The sequence below is a fragment of the Podarcis muralis genome, chromosome Z (genome assembly GCF_964188315.1).
Source record: "Podarcis muralis chromosome Z, rPodMur119.hap1.1, whole genome shotgun sequence".
Taxonomy (NCBI): Eukaryota; Metazoa; Chordata; class Lepidosauria; order Squamata; family Lacertidae; genus Podarcis; species Podarcis muralis.
Genome location: NC_135673.1, coordinates 31,501,209 through 31,522,219, shown reverse-complemented (window position 1 = coordinate 31,522,219; position 21,011 = coordinate 31,501,209). Strand labels below are relative to the sequence as shown.

General features: G+C 42.7%; 2 long non-coding RNA genes across 2 annotated transcripts in view; one reads left to right on the top strand and one right to left on the bottom strand.

The window, feature by feature from the left end:
- Positions 1-454, top strand: part of LOC144326227 (uncharacterized) — a 72,340-nt gene extending 71,886 nt beyond the window's left edge. The window contains exon 3 of the long non-coding RNA XR_013391430.1: positions 367-454. This is a non-coding gene — a long non-coding RNA (uncharacterized LOC144326227). The remainder of the gene's footprint in view (positions 1-366) is intronic.
- Positions 252-9,267, bottom strand: LOC114588763 (uncharacterized). Its single transcript, XR_003704512.2, has 2 exons — positions 9,144-9,267; positions 252-659 (listed from the first exon to the last, which is right to left on the bottom strand). It is a non-coding gene; the product is annotated as an uncharacterized LOC114588763 (long non-coding RNA).
- Positions 9,268-21,011: the final 11,744 nt, after the last annotated feature.

Here is a 21,011-nt window from a genome sequence, read left to right as displayed (position 1 = left end):
TTTCCCAATTTATGCCATACAGACATAATTATATGTAATGTAATTGCTTTTAATCTAGCTATCTTGCTTATCTACAGTATAGGGTGATTCCCTGCCAACCCGTCTGGGTTGCCCTGTGTCTCTCACCTTGTATTGTCTATCGAACCAATGGAGTTGCGCTGTCCTAGAGTGTGGTGGGTGGGGGAGTAGGAGGTTAGAATTAGATTAGGGTTAAAGAGTGGGCGGGGGGATAGATTGCAGAAAATATCCTATTTGTAGTCATATAGGCTTTTATTTGGGGTTTCTTGGGCCGTCTGGCGTTTAGCTGTTTGGTCCTCGGTCTCAGCTGGTGTGGAGGGCCTTGTTTTCACAGGACTGTATTCCCAGGTATGTATCCCAAGACACCTGATGTGCTACTTCTGGAAGATGGAGGGGCAATACCCAGCCATGGCCTGCTCGATCATGGAGCTGCTCTTCCCATTGGCCAGTATGGAGTTGAAGTTCCTTGTCACCCAGAATGCAGTGGTCCTCCAAGGTAGGTGGCATTGTGGGTCTTCTTCCAGGAGGGTGGAGCTTCTGCTGAGAAGTCCTAAGGCCTTCCAGCTGGGGTTAGGCACAGGAGGCTGGGTATCTTCAGAGGGTCAGGAAGTACACACACACCCATCCTTCTTCCTGAGTTTCTGAAATGTGGTGAAACTGTTAATATGAGAGCTTAGCAAAATGAGTAATTCCTTTTTAACTAGGCCTTCGTCTTTTAACCAACTGTAGACTACTAAAGTGGGCAGGATGTAGATTTCCTTTCAATTCCCCCCAAACATTTATTATATACTGATTTGAAAGAAAAATATTCAATGTAGGTCAAAATCGGTAGAACATCATAAATGTAGAAGCAATGGCTCAGGGGCCATACTATATAATATTACCTGAAAGTCAACTTGATTTATTTATCTGGTTATCAAAGCATACACTGCTGTTTTAGTGCAGGAACTCACATTGTGTGCGCTCTGAATTAAGGGGGGGGGGTTTTGACCTGTTTCTGGTTCAGTAATGTGAACAGTTCTAGTGTGTGTCCATGTCTTACTAAACACATAAGAATGTGCTGTACAAAATAATTGAAACAATGAATTTCGTACAATAGTTTATTGTACAAAACTCACACAGAGATGTACAAAACTCACAGACATGTACATTATTAACAGATATGACCGCCGCTATTTTTAAGCAGCATTTGAACACGGTTTGGCATGGAGTCTACTCATTTCGAACAGTCACTGTTGATTTTTGGATCCCTGTACCACACTTGAACCAGCGCCTGAATGAGTTTCTCCATAGTCATACAGTCTACAGCACAGAGGTGACTTTTGCATATAGCCCACGAATTCTCAATGGGATGTACATAGGGGGAATTCCCTGGCCATTCAAGTACCTGTATTTGCTGCTCTGTCATGAATTTCTTCACCACTTTTGATATGTGACAGGGGGCTAGGTCCTGCTCCAGTATCGCAGTACTGCCAGGATACTACTTTTCCTGCTCTGGAGTAACTCTTTCATAATACCATTGGTGGGAAATATTTTCAGGATGGAGCCCTACCATGACCAACATTTAAAATTGGCTTGGCACCTTATGATTATACTTCTATTTGGTATTTTGACGTTGCTTATATTAATGTGTATTTAATACCATATTTAAGTTAAAGTTTTGTATGGAAAAGTGGTGAAATTTTTTTTTACTCAAAAAGGGAAGGAGGAACAGATTAGCTAAGCATGGAAGAGGTAACCGTGTTGGACCAAGGGTGGAGTTTATGGGCAATCTATCCGGAAGACATTTGTATTTCGAGGAGTTAGTGGTCTGACATGGTTACCCTTCCTGCCTTCTCTTCCTTCTCCCTCTCGATCTCCTGAGCCGTGAATCAGGAGATTTTTAATGCTGGATGTTTTTAGATATGCTGTAAGCCCCCCAGAATCCCTTCGGAAAGCCAGCCAAATGGTGGGGTATAAAGATGATGATGATGGTGATGATAATTTATTTATACATATAGCTGATGTCCATACAGAAACTGTGCAAAAACTTGCAATGTTTATATTTTAAAAAGATGAATACTACAATCACAGTTGCAAAGCCTTTCTTTTTGCATGGTGCCTAGTCACTGATCTAAGTGACAGCGGATGGCCGTATAGGAGCTACTCCTGGATCACACAGGGTTGATGGCATTAACTGTGCCATCAACTCAATATTTTTTAAAAAACGACCCCCCCCCCCCGATGTGGGGTGGAATTTAGTTCACAAGAATGGTCAATTTCAACCCGGTGCTTTTCATAACCAAGGAGAATAGTGAAGAGAGAAATGAGAGCCGGTTTCAGCCTTGCCAGCCCATTGAACAAGGCACCTACATAGGTGAAGAGCCACATCCACACCACAAACCTCTGGGATTTCACTAAAAAAAACATTAAAAAGGAGCCCTAAGATATGGCCATGGCTGTTGGAAAAGTTACGAGTCACTGCACATTGTTTTTGTCATTGTCTTTTGTTAGCCATCTGTTATCAGGCCATCAGCTACAGGGTCATACAATGAAAATATTTTTCTATGTTCCTATATTGGGACAAAAAAAGAGAGGCACTAGCGGTTTTTTAAATAAACTAAACAGCTAATGTTATCGTCCCTTGGTAAAACCAAGTCAACCCATGATTTCTTAGACTAAAAAAGCACTAGAAATCAACATTTGTAAGGGCAGTACAGAATTGACCAAGTGTGAAGCCTGGAGCACTTACAAGTGGCGCACACAAAATGTAAGCCACAAAGAGCAACGTGAAGGTGTTTCCATGCAATGGCTACCTTTGTGCCGCAAGGTATAATGTGCATATTGGTTGGCATTCCAAACCATTCTTCTCCATGGCACAGCAAAGCCTGAGAAAGGCTTGCAGTATCACCAAGATGGCTGGGCAGCCAAGTTAAAAAAACAACCACCACCAAGCCAGCAGCACCCCCTGTATGGCAGTAATGTGTGCCAGCTCTCACGATCCCATTTCTCAGAAGCAGTCATTTGATCAATACAGTGCAAAGTCTCTGAGGTTTATGAGGCTCTTGCTGATCCGCTGCCTAGGCTTTAAGTTGCACCTCACTGGGTGGCAGCCTATGTAGTTTTCTGCCACATTGCTCCTCCTAGGCAGCATGGAAACCATGTGATTCAGCTTGGACCGGATGACAGAGTAGTGGAATTCCCTCTCCTTGTTCAGTTTGTGGAAATCGTCTGTCCTGTGGTTGGCAGCATAGTCTATGGACCTCAGGGATGTCAATGAGCCCGTAGAGCTTGCCCAGGGGCACTGGGAAGACAGTGCCGAAAGTGACTGAGCGCTAGATGAAGTTGAAGTGGCCTTCCGAGAAATGGGAGATACTTCTTTAGATAGCAGCCTCTGACTGTAAAACTTAGTTAAGGGCACATGACTTGTGGGGTTGAGGTTTGCACTTCACCCTGGGGTTGTAGCTTGGACATTTGCTGAGGGGTCAAGAGGTGAGGAATTTGAGTCTGGTCCTTCCACAGGTTGGGGAGAAGGAGGTGGGAGCCTGTCCCCAATCTGAGAACAGGACAGCGCTTCCTTCTCTTACCTCCTCGTTCACCGCCCCCTTATAACATGCAGTGAATCTTCCCTCCACAGCCTTTCGCAGTCATTTTGATATTTCTACGGGATATTTCTACAAGTCCTCAGCAGAGATTTAGCTCTGCTGAGATCAGGAGATTCTACAAATAGCAGGGGCATGTAGAATTGAATGGTTTTGCACCATAGGCTGCATTTAGATGTGGTGATTATTGCTTTGGTGTTCCTGATTATTCTGTTAGGGCTTCTGTCCCCCCCCCCCCCAAGTTTCTTTCACACTTCATTACCTGTTCTGCGTTGTAACAGTTTCCTCGCCATCTTTTACAAAGGAAATGGGGCTGCTGCAGTTGGAAAGATGCCTTACTTGGTCATATGGCACACATGGTTGGAGCCCCATGGTATTGAAGTTTAAGAGCACTCTGAATTTTCTGCCATTTGGGGGCAATCAAACTGCAGAATCTTTTAGCTTTCTCTGTCCCTATGTGTTCTGAGGTGTGCATCCTCAGAAAAGGTTGAGCGTTTTAAGTGAGGCAAAAGTTCTTTGATGGCAGGGGGTGAATTGTGGAGGAGATTATACATTTTAGATAGATATTTTCCTTTGGGCTGGATTAGAGTTCCCTTTAGTTTTCATATTTCTCCAGCAAGCCCTATTTTCCTTGTCTTTCATTCAGTTGGAAGTATTGGAGCCAGTCTGTCAAATATATATGGATTTCAAAGTTCCTAATTTATTAATTCCCCCCCCCAATAACATTTTATATGTTGCCCTATTTCCCTTCATGTTTTTCTTCTTAACGCCAAAGGCTTCGATGGGTGAAATGCACCAAGGGGTTGTAGGTTCCAGGAGATATTTATATTTTATCCATGGTTTATATAAGGTCTGAGTTGTGTGGCTGCACCTTCTGGTAAGGTGTTGGCAAGGGATTGAATCTGGGTGCAGAAAGGGAGAAAGGACACTTGTGCTGAGGGGTTTTTAAGCGTTCATGTTTCTGTACAGACATCAGCTACATGAACGCTTCCAAAGCCCCTTAACACAGAGAAAGCTAAAACATTCTGCAGCTTGATTGCCCCCAATGGCAGAACATTCAGAGTGCTCCTTGCAGGCGTATCTTAAACTTTAGTACCATGGGGCTCCAACCATTTGGGCCATATGACCAAGTAAGGCATCTTTCCAACTGCAGCAGCCCCATTTCCTTTGTAAAAGACGGAAAAAACACCGTTCCATGGAACAATAGGTAATGTAGTGTGAAAGAAACATTGGAGGGGGGGGGGGGACAGAAGCCCTAACAGAATAATCAGGAACACCAAAGCAATAATCACCGCATCTAAATACAGCCTATGGCACAAAACCATTCAATTCTACATGCCCCTGCTATTTGCAGAATCTACTGATCCCAGCAGAGCTAAATCTCTGCTGAGGACCTGTTGCCTCAGTTGGTTAGAATCACTGACTGCAGGTACAAGGCAGGGCATACTGAGCCAACCTCCTGGCCACCCGGGGTTTAGCCCCCTCAGTATTTCTAGATTGGGTGCTCCATTCCCCCAATATTGAGTGATGCACAAGAACCAGATACTGAAATGTGAATTCCAAGCACATTTATCTCCATTTTTCATTTTGGCCAAAATTATGCCAATAACCGTAAACTAAATTTGGCATCAATTCTGTCTTCATTTGGGGGAGGCCTTGGAGGTCTTAAAACGCATGGCACCAAAGTCAGCCATGGAAATCTTGCAACACGTCATAGATTCCCTAGGTCCTCTCCAGTTGTACAGAAGATGGAAGAAGAGAGAGAGAAAATATTTTGACTGGGGAAAGGATCAGATGTATTCTTCATGCTAATTTACTGGTCAGGAGATTTCTTACTGAAATCCAACATTGCAACAGCTTGTGACAAATGTGGACAGATCTTTTGTTTGCTCAGAAAAAAAGGGCAACACAAAAAACCAAGAACTTTGCATATATGCAGCTTGTATGTATATTTTGGATTATAGTTTTTTAGCATCATTTGGAAAGGGGACTTTCAAGAACATGAAAACTGAGGTGTCTTAGGGCTGTTTTGCCTCATGGTTTTTGTTGCTGAACTCTAATAGAGAGAACACATGTATACACCCTTTGGACTGGTGAAGCATTGCCATTCACTTCTCTCCTCTTGAAGCATAAACTCTGCTGATGTATGTTGAGAAACTGCAGCAGAAATTGTGGTGTATATATATGTGTGTGTGTATATATATATTTATATATTTGTGTTTTTTAAAGAAACACCAGCTTAAGATTTATTATGAAAAAGCTTTTATGAAAAGTTTTTTAAAAAGAAACACACACCAAAGGAAGTACAATTCATGGATGAAGAAATCAACCTTCCTGCCAAAAAAGATACATGTGTTCTCTCTATTAGGGTTCAGCAACAAAAACCATGAGGCAAAACAGCCCTAAGACACCTCAGTTTTCATGTTCTTGAAAGTCCCCCCCCAAAAAAATGATGTTAAAAAAGTATAATCCAAAATATACATACATGCTGCATATATGGAAAGTTTTTTTGTTGCCCCTTTTTCTGAGCAAACGACAGATCAGTCCACATTTGTCACAAGCTGTTGCAATGTTGGAAGTGTGCAATTTCAGTAAGAAATCTCCTGACCAGTACATTAGCATGAAGAATCTGAGAGTTTGGAGCTTTTTTAAAAAATAATCCGCCCAGTCTCACACACAAACCCCACAAAATGTCCTCTTGTGCAAAGTTTCTTCTTGTTTAATACAGCAATACGATAGTTATTAAAAAGTGGGCTTGCTTTCACTGCCCCCCCTCCCTGGCCTGCAAATTTTGTTTTCAGGCCGTTGGAAGAGAATAACAGATTGAGGGCAGAAAGTTGTTTCTGGAAGACCAGTCAAGGAATCTGAAACTGGCTGGCCAGACCATGTTCTACAGTTTATCTGGAAGTGAATGATGGTGGTCTCTTCATTACTGGATGCACAGAGTTAATACATCTGATCCTTTTCCCGGTCAAGGTCTTTTTTATCTCTCTCCTATCTTCTGTACAACTGGAGAGGACCTATGGAATCTATGACGTGTTGCAAGATTTCCACAGCTGACTTTGGTGCCTTGTGTGTTAAGACTCCCCAAATAAATACACAATTGATGCCAAATTTAGTTTATGGTTATTGGCATAATTTTGGCCAGAATGAAAAATGAAGATAAATGTGCTTGGGATTCTTCAAGTCCAGAATCTGGCTCTTGCTGGCTGCTTCCAGTGGATGCAAATGGTTTCTTTTTCTTTTTCTAATTTTTATTTCAAAACAAAAAAATATTACAAACCTCAAATTCAAAATCCATATTTGTTTTCCAGCACAAGCTTATTACAATGATTACCTAAATCAAAATATATCTAATTCCTCTAGGCTTCCCTTGATCTATATAAATACAGCGCAATTAACAAATTATATTATAAATGATATTATAGGTTCCCATATACCCCCCACTCCCCTTCACCCATGTGATCTCAATATTTTACTTCTTCCACCTTGTTGTGTTGTTATAATTTAATAATTATTCAATTGCTTCTATTATTTTCTTGCTTACCTTCAAGTTTTACACATTCTCTATTAAGATTTCAATTCCGGAACAATATTTTTTCATGTTTTCCTTCACTCCATTCCACTTTCTAGTTATTCTCTGATTTGAGTGGCCTCTAATAATTGCCGTCAATTTTTCCGTTTCTACAAACTCTACAAATACTTTCCTTTGATTGTCGGGAATATCGTTTGTGATTATACCTAAAAGGAATGCCTCCGGTTTTTTACTGAAAAATATTTTAAACATCTTTTTGATTTCCTCATAAATTTCATTCCAGAATTGTTTAATAGGTCAGCATTCCCACCACATTTGAAACATTGTTCCTATTTCTTTTTTGCATCTCCAACAGGTATTTGATTTTAATTGTAAATTTTAGCCAATTTTACCAGAGTTAAGTACCATTGGTACCCCATTTTCATGAACTTTTCTCTGATTGTATAACATGCCGTAAACTTAATATCCCATTTCCATAATTTATCCCATTGGTCCAGCCGAATTACATATCCTATATCGCATGCCCATTTTGTCATATTCTTTTACTTCTTCATCCTTTAAGTCCCATTCTAATAATAAATTATACATTTTGGATATATTGTTTTTGAGTTTTGTAATAATACTTTTTGTAATTTTGATTCTTCTTTTTCAAATCCTATTGGTTTATCCTGATTGAATATTTGGGCAATTTGGTAATATTGCAACCATGTGGTGCAGTATTGGGTCGCCTCTTCGTATGGTCTTAGTTTTAATTGGCCCTGTTCCTCTTTTAGGAGCTGCTGGTATGTTGCCATTCGTCCTATCGTATTTTTCCTTTTAACCCATATTACTTCTAACGGTGAGACCCACCATGCTCTTCCAGTAGGGGAGAGGACATAAGAACTTAGTGGATCCTGGGGGGGGGGAAAAGAGTTGTAGGGGTTCCCGAAACCTCTAGCTGCCTTTCGAATGGACAGTGTTGAATATGAATGCTGGTCTGTATGATCACTATCAATAGTTGTTATTTTTTCCTCATTCAGTGGGGCTTGAAAATAGTTGTGAAAGATCACATCTAAAAAAAACTAAAAAGAAAAAGAAAAGCATTTATTTTGATTTTCATTCTCTCTGCAAAAGGAAAGAAGGGAGAGGCAGTACTTCATCTCGCACAATCATTAGAGAGGTTCATTCAGAGATTAATTAACAAAAACGAGGAGGGTGCTCTGTTTAGAAAGCAGCAAAGAGCTGGCTGCTCCATCCCTTACCACTGCTGCTGCTGCTGCTGCTAATGGAGGTTTGGAGGAAAATGGGCCGAGTTCTGGGATTCGTCAGGTGGCAGCTGCCATGCCGCCAGATTCCCCCTGTCCTCCGTGCTCTGCCGGTCGACGAGGCCATTTGCAGAGGGGTGATTTCCCCAGTCCCCCATCATCACATACTCCCTTCCTCTATGCTAGGGAAATAAAATTGCAGGAGTTCCCAGTTTCTGTACGTACATCAGCAATAGGTACGCTTCAGTCCTTTCTACACCAAAACGGATTCTCTTTCAAACATGCCATCAGGTGGTACAGGCACACAGCTCACACCCGCCCTTAATAAACTTTTCAGCTACTTCAACCACTCCACTTTTTCCACAATCTGCATGTTCTTTTCACTCATTTTCTACAACTAGATGAAATCCATGCTACTCTCGCATCAGTAGGAGCCCCACAACCACCACCCCGTCCCTCCAAATATTATATATAGTATTATATATATATATATGATTAATCTGAAAGTCTATATATCTAGCAGGGTATCCTCTCCCCTCTTTTCTACAGCAAGATTGAACAAGGCACCAACATTGGTGAACACCCACACTAAGCTTTTCATTTTGTCAGAATGCATCTCTTGTAACTTCAATAATGGAAAGGATTCTGTGTTTACCAATCATGTCGTACTCCTCTTCTTCTTCCGCCTCCTGTTCATCTCAATAGTCCCGCCGTTCTTCCTCCCCCCCCTTTTGAGAAAAGGTTTGGGTCATCTGAAAAATCTACCTGCAAGACAGAAGTCATTGGCTTCTTGTGTGGCTTGTCTTTAGCTTCCTCTAGCTTCTTTTTTTCTGTACTAAGCTTTTCCAAAACCAGCAGCAGAAGCAGGACGGGACGGAGCAACCAGCTCTTTGCTCCTTTCTAAGCAGAGCACCCTTTCTGGCTGTTAGGATCCCCTCCTCTTTTTTTGTTTTTTAATCCCTGATTGCACCTCCCTAATGATTGCACCTCCCTAATGACGCAGGTGGCGCTGTGGGTTAAAGCCTCAGCACCTAGGACTTGCAGATCGAAAGGTCGGCGGTTCGAATCCCTGCGGCGGGGTGCGCTCCTGTCGTTCGGTCCCAGCGCCTGCCAACCTAGCAGTTCGAAAGCACCCCCGGGTGCAAGTAGATAAATAGGGACCGCTTACTAGCGGGAAGGTAAACGGTGTTTCCGTGTGCGGCTCTGGCTCGCCAGAGCAGCGATGTCACGCTGGCCACGTGACCTGGAAGTGTCTGCGGACAGCACTGGCTCCCGGCCTATAGAGTGAGATGAGCGCACAACCCTAGAGTCTGGCAAGACTGGCCCGTACGGGCAGGGGTACCTTTACCTTTTAATGACTGCGCCAGATGTAGCAATGCCATTCACTTCTCTCCTCTTGCAGAGAGAATGAAAAATCCATTTGTGGGACATCTTTTCAGGCTAGTGCCCTACCATGACCAACATTTTAAATTTGGCTTGGCGCCCTGTGATTATACTGGTTTCTGGTATTTTGATGTTCCTTATATTAGTGTGTGTTTTATATGTTAAAGTTAAACATTTGTATGGGAAAAAGGTATAGGGTTTTTTACCCAGAGAGGGAAGGAGGAACAGATTAGCTAAGCATGGAAGAGGTAACCATGTTAGACCAAGGGGTGGAGTTTATGGGCAATCTATCCGGAAGACATTTGTATTTCGAGGAGTTAGTGGTCTGACATGGTTACCCTTCCTGCCTTCTCTTTCTTCTCCCTCTCGATCTCCTGAGCCGTGTATCAGGAGATTTTTAATGCTGGATGTTTTTAGATATGCTGTAAGTCCCCCAGAGTCCCTTGGGAAAGCCAGCTAAATGGGTGGGGTATAAAGATGATGATGATGATTTATTTATTACATATAGCTGATGTGTATACAGAAACTGTGAAAAAATTGCAAAGTTTATATTTTAAAAAGATGAATACTACAATCACAGTTGCAAACACTTTCTTTTTGCAATTTCTAAACGGCTAATATTATTGTCCCGTGATGAAACCAAGTTAGCCCATGATTTCTTTGACCAAGAAAGCACTAGAAAGCAACATTTGTAAAGGCAGTACAGAATTGGCCAAGTGTGAAGGCTGGAGCACTTACAAGTGGCGCACACAAAATGTAAGCCACAAAGAGCAACGTGAAGGTGTTTCCATGTGATGGCTACCTTTGTGCTGCAAGGTATAATGTGCATATTCTTCTCCATGGCATGGCAAAGCCTGAGAAAGCCTTGCAGTATCACCAATATGGCTGGGCAGCCAAGTTAATAAAACAACCACCACCAAGCCAGCAGCACCCCCTGTATGGCAATTATGTTTGCCAGCTCTCACGATCCCACTTCTCAGAAGCAGTCATATGATGAATACAGTGCAAAGTCTCTGAAGTTTATGAGGCTCTTGCTGATCCGCTGCCTAGGCTTTAAGTTGCACCTCACTGGGCGGCAGCCTATGTAGTTTTCTGCCGCATTGCCCCTCCTAGGCAGCATGGAAACCATGTGATTCAGCTTAGACTGGTTGACAGAGTAGTGGAATCCCTCTCCTTGTTCAGCTTGCGGAAATCGTCTGCCCTGTGGCTGGCAGCATAGTCTATGGACCTCAGGGATGTCAGTGAGCCCTTAGAGCTTGCCCAGGGGCACTGGGAAGACAGTGAAAAAAGTGACTGAGTGCTAGATGAAGTTGAAGTGGCCTTCCTAGAAATGGGAGATACTTCTTTAGATAGCAGCCTCTGACTGTAAAACTTAGTTAAGGACACATGACTTGTGGGGTTGAGGTTTGCACTTCACCCTGGGGTTGTAGCTTGGACATTTGCTGAGGGGTCAAGAGGTGAGGAATTTGAGTCTGGTCCTTCCACAGGTTGGGGAGAAGGAGGTGGGAGCCTGTCCCCAATCTGAGAACAGGGCAGTACTTCCTTCTCTTCCCTCCTTCTTCACTGCCCCCTTATAACATGCTTATGTCTTCCCTCCACAGCCCCTCCCAGTCATTTTGATATTTCTCCAGGAAACCCTATTTTTCTTGTCTTTCATTCAGTTGGAAGTATTGGAGCCAGTCTGTCAAATATTTATGGATTTCAATGTCTTTTCATCTCAATTTATTAATTTGCCCTCTAATAACATTTTATATGTTTCCCAATTTCCCTTTATGTTTTCCTTCTTAACGGCAAAGGCTTTGATGGGCAAAATGCACCAAGGGGTTTTAGCTTCCAGTACTTATTTTTGTGGGAATGTTCAGGGATGCAAGAGGGGATATATTGTCTGATTATATACTTTTCCAACTTGTGTTAACAAGTTCCACAATTTAGCAGAGTAACATTCCCCTTTTTAAAAACTTGCAGCGGATGTGTTTGCTCAGGCTCACTAAAGGCTGTATAATAACTGTTCTGGTATTTCCCCCATTTTCCCTCATTAAAGATAAAACATGACACAGTCTTCTATAAAAGTATAAAAAGGTTTACTCACACATTCTGTTTACAATCGGATCCCAGAAGGCAGACTTAGCTTAAAAAAGTAACATCTACTTGGAAACTATTCCATAAGAAGACAGTCCTTTTGTCTTGGCTGGAAGCCAAGAGGGCATCTTTGGCTAAGCAGATGTGGCTTCTTCGGTGCATGTGGAGAAAGAGAGAGAGATGGCTGCCCTGCCCTGTGCTTATGTCATTAGCATATTTTTTCATGTATTCCTTCACTCCATCCCACTCTCTATTCTCTGATTTGAGTGGCCTCTAATAATTGCTGTCAATTTTGCCATTTCTACAAACTCGCCAAGTTTGTTTTGCCATTCTAATAGTGATGGGATTTTCTCCCCCTTCCAGTATTTTGCAATCAATATCCTGGCAGCTGCTGTTTCATAAAGGAATACATTTTTCTTATGCTGGAGGAAGACAGCAAATCATTTTTGCCCAACTGCACCACCAGCGCTGTGGGAGGACCTGCACAGGTCACACTCGACCGCACCAAAGGAAGGAACTCCTCCCAAAGCATTCCCCATTGGACATCCAGGATACGTTCATATGGGCAGGAAGACCGAGATGGTGCCCCAGTCCAGACTCACCAGCGCGCTTGCCAGTCCAATGTACAATGCTGTGGCCAACAATCCAAATGCGCACAGCTGCTCCTATGAAAAAAGGAAATAACGAACAGGCATCAGAACAGACATCATTGGCGACGTTTCCTGACGTAACCCTTGTCAGCGTCAGACTTCCAATGACCCATATTCACAATCCTGTCTACTGACAGACCCCAGTGCGCAGCCTTTGTAGCAGCACCTATTCAGAAGGAATGAGGCGTGTTCAGCAGTAGGCAAGCCACAATTAACTGGCGCACGACGCAAGCAAATTGATGCCTGGCTAACGGGAACCCATTTTTGTGCACTAGAAGCGGGCCAGCCCCCAGGGGAACAAAAAGCCAAATATTTCTGGTATCCATAACCACTTATGACCAGAAGCCTGATGGTGGCACTCCTTCCCACTAGGTCTGTCTTAGAGCTCCTGACTCTAATGACACGCTCCAAAGCAGATAAGGAAAAGTCCTGAAGCAATAAGCCTCCATACTCTCTACGCCGTTCTGGCTCCAACACAATTTCCTCAACCCTCAGTGCACCAAAAATGCAATGGAATACTGAAAGGAGTCTCGCCTTGAACTTTAACCAGCAGACAAGTCTTAATTTGTTGTGGAAATTGCATAGGTAAAAATTGACCAGCTTCCTGCCCACTGTCCTGTTGGAGCCTATTCCAACCTTCCAAGGCCCCACACATGACAAACTTTTTACAAGAGTCTCTGAAAAATAAAGTTTCACTATAACAGACATTGCAGTGGACTGAATTCTGATAGTTGTAACAACACATCCAATCTGCAGCAGATGGGCCAAATACTGCAGGGCCTTCTCAGAGGATGGGGGCAAGTTCCTCTGAATGGCCAAGGACTGCCAGCTAAAGGCTAAGAAAACAGTCCAAACCTTCTCATAAGTGCTAAAAGCAGAAGGGGAAATGGAAGCTGCTACTCCCTGTAATTACTAATTGTTGTCAAAGTGCCACAGGTGGTCCGGAAAAGTCCGGCAATAGCTGGGTGTTTGGAGCCCAGGATCTGAAGCGCTCCATCTGAAAATGGGATAGTGTGTCAGTGATATCATTAGAGGATCCTGTAATCAGGTGAGCAGAAAGCACCATATTAAACCTTAAGCAGCGCAGCTCGGAAGTGTGAGTGGAGGGGCAGAGGCTCTGCTGGAGCGTGAGGACTGTTTTGCCAAGATGCTCACCACTGCCTGGTTATCAGACCAAAAGCAGATCCGACGGTCACTGAACTCCTCAGTCCAGATGTGAACTGCTACTACAAAGGGGAAAACTCAAGAAAAGTTAGGTCACATGATTGCCTCACCACACCAGGCTTGAGGCCATGGCTTTGCACACCAGCAGCCCCTGAAATAAAAACCAAAGGCCAAAGATCCAGCAGCATCAGCATGAACCTGAAAATCACTGTGCAGTTTCAAGGTATCCTGCCAAGGTGAACTGCTATTGCATTCACTTAGGAATTGCAACCACCGCATGAGATCCACCTTCACCTCACTTGGTAAGCGTGCACGAAAGCAAGGGGACCTTGGGCCGCAGGCAGCCTGGCCAAGCGGGAACGGAAGGGGCGGCTTGGGGCAACCACTCTGTATGCAAGATTAATTAAATGACCCAGCAAGATCGGATCTGATGAAGCATCACTTGCTACAGAGGAAGTATTACAAAATAACTTTCTTCAAGGCAGACAGCTTCTCCCTAGGCAAGTGGCATGTTTGAGCAACGATATCCATCTGGATCCCTAAATACACTAAAAGGACCCTCTGTCTAATCTGCTGCCAACGGGACACCCAGCTCCTCAGTGAGGGAATAAAAGGCATCCACTAAGACTACGCAGTTGCTGGTGTCACATGATCCAGCCAGGAGAATAATCAAGATAATGGGTCACCCCAGTGAACCAGACTTAACTCGCAAAGCCCAATGAAGGATAGTGCTAAAGGACTCAAATGCTGCACAAGGTATTGCGCAGCCCATTGGCATTGCCTTATCAATATAATAAGCGCCATCCAAATGAAAGCCCAACCACTTAAAATCTTGAGGGTGAACCGGCAATAACATAAAAGCCGATTCAATAACGCCTTTTGCCCACAAGGCCCCTCTTCCAGTCTTTTTTTGATAAGCTTAACCGCCTGATCCAGCGATGTGTATTTCATGGAAAAAGTTCCAATGGGATGCAATAAATTATGGATCAGACAGAAATCACATGGGGCTTTCTTAGGGACAATCCCCAATGGGGATAAATGCAAGTTGAGAATAAAAGGAGAATCGAAGGGGTCCCGCCATACGCCTCAATGCAAGCTTGATTGTAGTACTCTGACTCAACAAAAGAAATAGAAATCCAGCATAGTCATCACAATTAATTTACTAGTCTCTTCAAGACTGTATTTTCTTTCCAGTGTTTTGGTCTCCTGCTAGATATGTAGAAATACACTTTGAGGTATTTAAATTTACAGAAAGCCAAAGCCAAATAAAAATTAGTTATCCTGGGGAAAAATCGGGGGCTTATAAAAAATAAGATTTTCTACATAGCTTCCCCACTGCTATCGTCTCCACCAATTTTTCCCAGATTTGGAGGGGGCGGTATTAACATTCCAACTTCTCCTCCATCTTTCTTCCTCTCCCCCCCCCCCTTTTGAGAAAAGGTCTGGGTCATCCGAAAAATTTACTTGCAAGACAGAAGTCATTGGCCTGCCCTTTTAGCTTCTGCTGTCCCTTTGTGTTCTGAGGTGTGCATCCTCAGAAAAGGTTGAGTGCTTTAAGTGAGACAAAAGTTCTTTGATGGCAGGATGTGAATTGTGGAGGAGATTATACATTGAATGGTTTTGCGCCATAGGCTGTATTTAGAAGTGTTGATTATTGTTTTGGTGTACCTGATTATTCTGTTAGGGCTTCTGTCCCCCTCGCAATGTTTCTTTCACACTACATTACCTGTTGTTTCATGGAACTGTGTTTTTTCCATCTTTTACAAAGGAAATGGGGCTGCTGCAGTTGGAAAGATGCCTTGCTTGGTCATATGGCACAAATGGTTGGAGCCCCATGGTATTAAAGTTTAAGACACGCCTGCAAGGAGCACTCTGAATGTTCTGCCATTTGGAGGCAATCAAGCTGCAAAAAGTTTTAGCTTTTTCTGTCCCTATGTGTTCTGAGGTGTGCATCCTCAGAAAAGGTTGAGCGTTTTAAGTGAGACAAAAGTTCTTTGATGGCAGGGCGTGAATTGTGGAGCAGATTATACATTTTTGATATTTCTCCAGCAAACTCTATTTTCCTTGTCTTTCATTCAGTTGGAAGTATTGGAGCCAGTCTGTCAAGTATATATGGATGTCAAAGACCTTTCCTCTTAATTTATTAATTCCCCCCTCTAATAACATTTTATATGTTGCCCAATTTCCCTTCATGTTTTTCTTCCTCAAGCCAAAGGCTTCGATGGGTGAAATGCACCAAGGGGTTGTAGGTTCCAGGAGATATTTATATTTCATCCATGGATTATATAAGGTCTGAGTTGTGTGGCTGCATCTTTTGGTAAGGTGTTGGCAAGGGATTGAATCTGGGTGCAGAAAAGGAGAAAGGACACTTGTGTTGAGGGGTTTGGGAATACCCGGCTGCGAGGAACACAGGTGCATCCTCCACAAATTTGGAGTGTGTGCAGTAACTGAAAGGTTCATTAAAGGCAGGGTGTGAACTGTGCGGCTGTACCACCTGAAGGCATGTTTGGAACGGAATCCATATTGGTGTAGGAGAGGCTGAAGCATAGATATTGCTGATGTATGTACAGAAACTGTGGAGAAACCTGCAATTTTTTATTTCAAAAGGAAAGATAGTACTTGAGCAGCAGCTATGAAGAGGAAAGCAGAAACTGTGGGAAATCCTGTAATTCTATTTACCTAGCATAGAGGAAGGGGGGTGGGATGGTGGGGGGCTGCGGAAACCCCCCTTCTGCCAATGGCACCGATGATGAAGCCAGGAACTCGGCCTGCTTTGCTCCAGGTCTCATTAGCAGCAGCAGAAGAAGGAGGAGCAGGAGGAGGAGGAGGAGGAGGAAGGGACGGAGCAGCCAGCTCTTTGCTGCTTTCCAAGCAGAGCACCCTTTCTGGCTGTTAGGATCCCCTCCTCTTCTTTGTGAATTAATCCCTGAATGCAACTCCCTAATGACTGCGCCAGATGTAGCACAGCCTTTCACTTCTCTTCTCTTGCAGAGAGAATGAAAAAGCCAGATAAATGTGCTTGGGATTCGTCAAGTCCAGAATCTGGCTCTTGTGGATCACTTTTATTCAAAATCCTTTATTAGGCATAGCACACCACACATTATCAAACAAACATCATATACAGACTGTATAAAATACGGGCTCAGCTAACACAATTTTTCCCAGGCCTATTCTTAACTCCAAGAAATAAATCGATGTACATAGATAATATAATACAACACAGCAACATCACCTACCCTTAAGAACCACTAAGTCTATCATGGCCCATTCTTTCTTCATGGACAGCACTTAAAAATTCAGCCACTATTAAAGTAATTTGATCATCGCTGTCCGCCAGCAGGTCCTGAACAGTTGGTTGTGTAAAAATCTGTCTATTAAATTTTAGGGCCTCAAATAAATGTCTTCTGGCATAACTGCCAAAATCACAGGAAAAGAATATATGCTCTAGAGTACCGGGTTCCTGTTTTCTGCATTTGCAGAGACGCTCTGATTCTGGGATATCTAAGTATCTTCCTCTCACTACCACCGAGGGAAACATGTTAAATCTGGCCAACCTAAACAGCCTACACGATTCATGTTTCTTCAGATTTGTCATGTATCCCTTTTGGAAATCTCTACACAAAGGGAGATTTAAGTGGATAGGAGAGCAGGTGCTGTGCTTTGCAACCTCAAGCATGGCGAGAACACTTTTTTCTGTAAGAGTCTTCCTGATAATTTCCCATGTATCTTTGGGATCAGAGATTTCAAAGTCAGTTAGAGTGAGCCCTATCGAATCCAGTTTTCTCCTGCAAGTCAATGATAGATTGTAGATTGCACTATCACTTAAAAGATCGTAAAGTAGAGAATTAGGGGATAGGGCTCTATAATGGAGGAAGATCCAATATTTCAAGGTCCTCTTACTGATAAAGGCAATATTCCCAGCTCACAACATATTGTTTCATATTTTACAGAGTTTGCAAGTCCTAATAATGACCTCAGAAGGGATGCATGAAATTTATCCAACCTCTTGAGGTCACCTGAAATCCACACTGGTGTGCCGTATAGAAGTTGGGCACAAAGTTTCATGTCAATCACTTGCAATACAGCTGGAATAAATCTGTTTTCTACTAGAGAGAAAAAATAGGATTTAATATGGTGGGCTGTCACTTTGGCCTTAACTATTGCAGCACATATATGTGTATTCCAATTCATATTATTTTTGAATGTGATTCCCAGATAATTGAAGTGCTTAACTTCCTGTATTAGATGTCCATTAATTATACAGCCTTTTGGGTTCCCTCTCTTTCTGAATTGCATAATCTTTGTCTTATCATAATTAATTTTGAGATTATTTATCTGTAGGTAAATATCTACAGTAGCTGATATCTATATCAGCAGTAGTTTGAGAAATTCTTAAATAATTTTTTTAAACCCAAAACAGAGAGTGAAATGATTACAGTATCATCTGCATAAAGTAATAAAAAGAGTGGGCTATTGTTTAAATAAGGAGTATGAGCGGTTGCATTTTGAAGAAATAATGGTAGGTCAGATAAAAATAGATTAAATAGGGTAGGGGCCAAGATACAGCCTTGCCTAACTCCTCGATTATTCAGAATAGGACCTGCTAGTCTACCATCTTTTGATACTTTAACATATATTTGGTTATTAGAATGTAAACATTGAATCAGTGTAAGTAGATATGGGTCGATACCACAGTGTTCTAGTTTAGTCCATAGTTTGTTGCGGTCGACCGAATCAAAGGCACTTTTTAAATCTACAAATGCCACAAAGAATTTTCGTTTATTTCTCATGACATATTTATCCAAAGGATAACTTAACACTAGACACTGGTCAAGAGTTGACGAGCCTGCCTTAAAACCAGCCTGCTCTTTACCAGGTAGACCTTTTGTCAGCATCCATTCTTCCAATTTAATAAGCAGAGATTTGGCATAGATTTTACTTGAAAAATGAAGATAAATGTGCTTGGGATTCTTCAAGTCCAGAATCTGGCTATTGTGGATCACTTGCTGGCTGATTCCAGAGGCTGCAAATGGTTTCTTTTTCTAATTTTTATTTCAAAACCAAAAAATACAAAAGAAATGGGGCTGCTGCAGTTGGAAAGATGCCTTACTTGGTCATATGGCACAAATGGTTGGAGCCCCATGATATTAAAGTTTAAGACACGCCAGCAAGGAGCACTCTAAATGTGCTTGGGATTCTTCAAGTCCAGAATCTGGCTCTTGTGGATCACTTGCTGGCTGATTCCAGAGGCTGCAAACTGTTTCTTTTTCTTTTTCTAATTTTTATTTCAAAACCAAAAAATACAAAAGAAATGGGGCTGCTGCAGTTGGAAAGATGCCTTACTTGGTTAGTTGGCACAAATGGTTGGAGCCCCATGGTATTAAAGTTTGAGATACGCCTGCAAGGAGCACTCTGAAGGTTCTGCCATTGGGGGGCAATCAAGCTGCAGAATGTGTTAGCTTTCTCTGTCTCTATGTGTTCTGAGGTGTGCATCCTCAGAAAAGGTTGAGCGCTTTAAGTGAGACAAAAGTTCTATAATGGCAGGGTGTGAATTGTGGAGGAGATTATACATTTTAGATAGATATTTTCTTTAAGCTGGATTAGAGTTCCCTTTAGTTTTGATATTTCTCCAGCAAACCCTATTTTCCTTGTCTTTCATTCAGTTGGAAGTATTGGAGCCAGTCTGTCAAATATATATGGATGTCAAAGACCTTTCCTCTTAATTTATTAATTTCCCCCTCTAATAACATTTTATATGTTGCCCAATTTCCCTTCATGTTTTTCTTCCTCAAGCCAAAGGCTTCGATGGGTGAAATGCACCAAGGGGTTGTAGGTTCCAGGAGATATTTATATTTCATCCATGGATTATATAAGGTCTGAGTTGTGTGGCTGCATCTTTTGGTAAGGTGTTGGCAAGGGATTGAATCTGGGTGCAGAAAAGGAGAAAGGACACTTGTGTTGAGGGGTTTGGGAATACCCGGCTGCGAGCAACACAGGTGCATCCTCCGCAAATTTGGAGTGTGTGCAGTAACTGAAAGGTTCATTAAAGGCAGGGTGTGAACTGTGTGGCTGTACCACCTGAAGGCATGTTTGAAAGGGAATCCATTTTGGTGTAGGAAAGGGCTGAAGCATACATATTGCTGATGTATGTACAGAAACTGTGGAGAAACCTGCATTTTTTTTATTTTAAAAGGAAAGATAGTAGTATAGCAGAAGCAATGAAGAGGAAAGTTCTATCATATGGAGGAGGAAAGTGGGAGTAAAAGAGGGTGGGGGGAGGCAGACAACCACAGATGTCCAGCACATTCAAGTTGACGGTGTTGCTGCCGCCGTGGCAAATGTGGAGTTGTTTAAGTAATGGAAAAGTTCTTGAATCACAAGGTTTGTGTTGTATGCCTGTAGCACTTGATGGCGTGAATCCATCTTGCTATAGAAGAGTAGCTGATGTCTGTACAGAAACTGTGGGAAATCCTGTAATTCTATTTACCTAGCATAGAGGAAGGGGGGTGGGATGGTGGGGGTCTGCGGAAACCACCCCTCTGCAAATGGCCACGTGGACCAGCAGAGCAGGGAGGACGGGGTGAATGTGGCCCCATGGCAGCCATGAGGAAGCCGAGAACTCAGCCTGCCTTGTTCCAGGCCTCCACTAGTAGCAGCAGAAGAAGAAGGAGGAGGAGGAAGGGACGGAGCAGCCATCTCTTTGATGCTTTCCAAGCAGAGCACCCTTTCTGGCTGTTAGGATTCCCTCCTCTTTTTTGTTAATGAATCCCTGAATGCACCTCCCTAATGACTGCGTCAGATGTAGCACTGCCTTTCACTTCTCTCCTCTTGCAGAGAGAATGAAAAATCCAGATAAATGTGCTTGGAATTCTTCAATCCCAGAGTCTGGCTCTTGTGGATCACTTGCTGGCTGATTCCAGTGGCTGCAAATGGTGTCATTGTACCTCCTGAAGGAGGCATTCTTGCCTGAGAGGAAGGGTGTGAACTGTGTGGCTATACCACCTGATTGCATGTTTGCAAGGGAATCAATTTTTGTGCAGAAAAGTGCTGAAAAGGACATTTGCCAATGCCCTTTTTGAGATGCAGTTTCACTAGAATGTTGACTTCTAACCTGGTGCTTTTCATAAATAAGGGGAATACTGAAGAGGTGAAATCAGACCCTTTGAATAAGACACAAACGCAGGTGAGCAGCCACATCCACACCAGAAACTTTAGTGAGTCCACAAAGTCATCCATTGGGAATAGGCAGTTGAACTCCTAAACTGTGCTGTTGAAGGGGCCAAGCAGCATAAGGGTGTATCTTTGGACAAGCAACATCTTAATCTAAGTAACCCCTTAATGGGTAGTCAATCTAAGG